Source organism: Poecilia reticulata, chromosome 7 (assembly GCF_904066995.2).
Source record: "Poecilia reticulata chromosome 7, P_reticulata-male-v2, whole genome shotgun sequence".
NCBI lineage: Eukaryota > Metazoa > Chordata > Actinopteri > Cyprinodontiformes > Poeciliidae > Poecilia > Poecilia reticulata.
In genome coordinates, this window is record NC_088836.1 from 10,464,588 (window position 1) to 10,468,714 (window position 4,127).

The 4,127-nt window shown below is 38.7% G+C and overlaps 1 long non-coding RNA gene across 1 annotated transcript; it reads right to left on the reverse strand.

Moving 5' to 3' along the window:
- Positions 1–254: 254 nt before the first annotated feature.
- LOC103473530 (uncharacterized) lies at positions 255–3,884 on the reverse strand. Its single transcript, XR_014088389.1, has 3 exons — positions 3,539–3,884; positions 1,715–1,891; positions 255–425 (listed from the first exon to the last, which is right to left on the reverse strand). It is a non-coding gene; the product is annotated as an uncharacterized LOC103473530 (long non-coding RNA).
- Between the last annotated feature and the right edge of the window lie 243 nt (positions 3,885–4,127).

Consider the following 4,127-nt stretch of genomic DNA (forward strand, 5'->3'; position numbering starts at 1 on the left):
TATCTTTAAAATGATAGCGGCACAAACAAATAAATTTGTGCCCAAACCAGCACAAACGTAGCACAAACGTTTGACACCAATCTTGTCTGATTTGAAGACGGTGGGGGGGCCCAACTTCACTTAGGCTGGGATCCCTCATAAATACCTGATTGCTTTTAAAAAGGCTCTATTCAGACATGGTGCATCATATATTAGATTAAGCTGTTACAAATGTAATAATAGCATTATTTTCTGATTTATTTACTCACTTCACTGTCTCAAGTTTCTTGTCTGGATCCTCAACTATTGCATTGAGAGCCCTCATCCCTTTGTCTCCAGGGTGATTGTAACTCAGGTCCAAGTGTTTAAGAGATGAGAGTCTATTGGACTCAATAGCTTCAGCCAGAGAAATGCAGCCTTTCTCTGACACCTGACATCCTGCCAACCTGCACAAAGACACAATTTTGGATTAGAAAAACAGCTCACTAAAATTTGACAGTGATACAAAAGTTTAATATTTTATATTAGATATATAGATTTATTTCACAGAGTAGAAATTATTTATTGTGATTTTGATGGTTATGGCCTACAAATAATGAGAGTCCAAAATATGATGTCTCTGACCATTAAAATATTGCAGCTTACTTTCTTTTTATAACAATAAATTTATTGATTATTTCCTCATGCATTGCTTCCAATGTGACATTCTTTATTCTTTGAATGTAATTTTCTGTAAAACTCAACTATGGTTTAAATCAGAGGTGCCCAAACTTTTTGTCCGGTGGGCTAAAATCATCATGTCAATAGTAGTTGCGAGTCAAGAAATTCCATCCATCCATCCATTTTCTTTACACCCTATTTATCTGACTATTTTCATAGGACTGTTGTATTATATTGACACTTAACAATAACAAGAATTGTGAACACATAAAATGGCCTTAAATCTTATGACAAACCAGTTTATAAACTCAAAATAGTGGTGTGACGGAGGAGCCGTCACGAGCCGGGACTTAATTATGAGTCCGTGTCAACATGCGCACACACTTACACATAATCGCTAACTTACTTCTGTTGCAGGTTAAACTGATGCGGTTCATCGTGAGTGCACACGCGGTGTTCCTGCTTTAGTTGGCATATCCATCTTAGCCTGTTTTCAGTTCCAAACATTTTTCCGGTTTTGTTTTCAAGCAGAGTTATTTCCGGATTGTGGCACGCCAGGGGAGAGTCATGTGATGACGTAAGGACGTCATCGGAGCATACTGAGTGTTCTCTATTAAATTGATTATTGTATTTTTGACTACAAGTTTTATTGATTTATTTTTCTTATTATTATTGTTATCATTATTTTGTATCCTTTAAGAGTTCATTTGAGTTGGAAGTAATTGTTTGTTTTTGTTTGTTTGGTCTTTCTGTGGGCGGAGCCTGTGGCTTTAAAAGCAGGGCTCTGCGCCACAGGGAGGCAGTCTGTGGCTAGACGCCTGCCATATCACAGTGAAGGTGATGGGCTCTTACATGGAAGGTACTGTTGTCTTGTCTGCTGTTAAACCTGCCTTGGACGTCTTTGTATGCTGCCACTTTTTTGTTCACTTGAACTGAATAAATTTCACCAAAGTGATCTCTGGCCTTGGGCAGTCTTTTTTTTTTGTTTGTCCAAGCATAAGAGAACCCTGTCACAAGTGGCTATTTGTAACACTGGTTGAATTATTACTTTAATTAATAACTCTGAAAAACCTACTTGAGAGTCTCCAGTTTACAGTTCACATGTTTCAACCCATCAGCAAGTCGCATCACTCCAGCATCCATCAAATCATTATGACTCAGGTCCAACACTGTGAGATTTGAGGATGGTTTGGTTAGCACTGATGATGTCAGACCATTGCAAGATTCTTCAGAGAGTTCACACCAACTCAGTCTGTAAAGAGATCCATGAAAACAATCAAGTTAATTTGACAAATCCATGTATGATTTTCTCCTAAAATAATAAAGGATCACAGCAAAGGAACAAAGTATGAGTTTTGTTTTAAACAGTAAAATACAAGTTATTATGTTTGTGTTGTCAAAGTCCCACCTCCAATGGCAAAAGCCCTAACTCTCATGTATAATTTTGTTCACAATGAAGAACGTAATATGAAGCATTATTCTGAACTAATGAAATATAGTAGTCACTACTTGGAAGCAACTTGAGTGTTTTTACAAGAATATTTTATAACTTTCTCTTATTCAAGAGGTGAAGATTAAGTACGTATGTCATTTGAAGATTATGATTGAGTGAGTTTGTTTCATCAAGGTTCAAATTAAACTGATGGAAGGATGGCAATTATACAAAAGTATAAATTTATGCTATCCTTAAAAGTAGTGCCAAGGTAACAACACTTTTTATATGTGACAAACCAAAGGGATTATTGGCAATCATTTAATTTAATGGTCTATAGATTGAGAGTAAATGACACAATTTGCCAAACCAGGTAGCTTTCAATGCTTTACCAAAGTAAGGATGAGATCTTTTTTGCGGGAGTGCGGGGCCAATTACTGGGCCCCTAACAAATCACCGGGCCCCTTACGCGCATCTACTGAGCTGCTGGAAACTGTTGAGCGGGGGGTTGCCGCGTTTGCCTTTTGATTATTACCCAGGAAGCATTTTGGCTAAACCGAGAGTGAAACAGCCATTGGGTCTGACTAGTATATATTCCATTGGGGAAGGTAAGTTTTACATTAAATACACTTTTCTCAATAGGCGAGGGCACACTTTCTCCATCTATAATCAGACATTTAAGCAACTTGAAACCATTCCTCCCTCTCTGGCACCCATCCTCCCTCCCTGGCACCCATCCAGCCCGGCCTGGGGGCCAGCCGCTCCCCCACAGCCCCACGCTCGAACCATGCCAGCAAGCAATCAACACAAGAATCCATGGCTACTGCTCGGAGGTTGGTAGCTAATTTAAAGACTCAGTAGAATTTTTTTCACCGACAAACTGCGATTCAAGACTCAAGTACCAAGGCAAGTTTTTTGCTGGCATTCAAGTTAGCAAAGGCTAGCAAGCCTTTCTCCGAAGGTGAGTTTTTGAAAGAATGCATGTAAGAGACAGCAGATCTCGTGTCCGGAAACCAAAGGCAAGTTTGAAAAAATCAGCCTATCACGCAGGACAGTGACTCGTCTTGTGGAGCTGATTGAGGAAGATATAGTCAGCAAGTTAAACTAAAAGCGGAGTCTTTTAATTCATATTCACTAGCACTGGATGAAAGCAACGACATAAAAGACACTGCTCAGCTCCGAATTTTTATCCGAGGCTTAAATGACAGTTTTGAGATTACGGAAGAACTTTTGAGCATGGAATCGCTGAAGAGGAAAACGTGTGGAGAGGACTGTAGGATCTTGGACTTTGTATATTTGTGGATTAGTTTTTAAATAAGCAATGCAATATTTGTACGTTTTTTTTTTCCTGAGGGGAGCGTTTTAAAGCAGCTACTGGAATAGTTATGGACCGTTTTTACATCAAAATCCTAAAACACTGAATAAATATGACAATAGCTTTGCAAGAGTTTTTATAAAAATACTCACAAAGTGGTGTTTGAGACTTTAACCACTGGCATCATTCCCAGAAGAACTCTCTCTGATTTCAGGTATTTCTTAAGATCAAACACTTCAAGGTTTTCATCTGATGTCAGCAGCACAAAGGTTAAAGCTGACCACTGGGAAGCAGTGAAAGTTTCAAAAGGTTTTTCTTCTGAATTAAGATAATTTTTGATTTCTTGAACAAGGGTGTCGTCATTCAGCTCATTAAGACAGTAGAAAAGATTAAGGTTTTTATCTGGGTCACTGTTGTTCTCTCTGATCTTCTTTTTGATGTACTCTGCTGTTTCCTTACTAGCATCTTTGTGTTTTTCATTCTTATCCATCAGATCTTGAAGTAGATTCTGATTAGATTCCAGAGAGAGACCCACTAGGAACCGAAGGAACATGTCCCAGTCCCCATGTTTACTCTCAAAAGCCTTGTCCACTGCTTTCTTATAAAACTCTGAGGCAGTAAGGTCAGAGGTTGCTGAGGTGGATTCTGTGAACACATTTTCCCCTTTGTTAGTAAATGAGTTGAAGACATGGAGAGCTGCCATGTACTCTTGAATGCTTTGATGGAGAAAGCAAAACATCT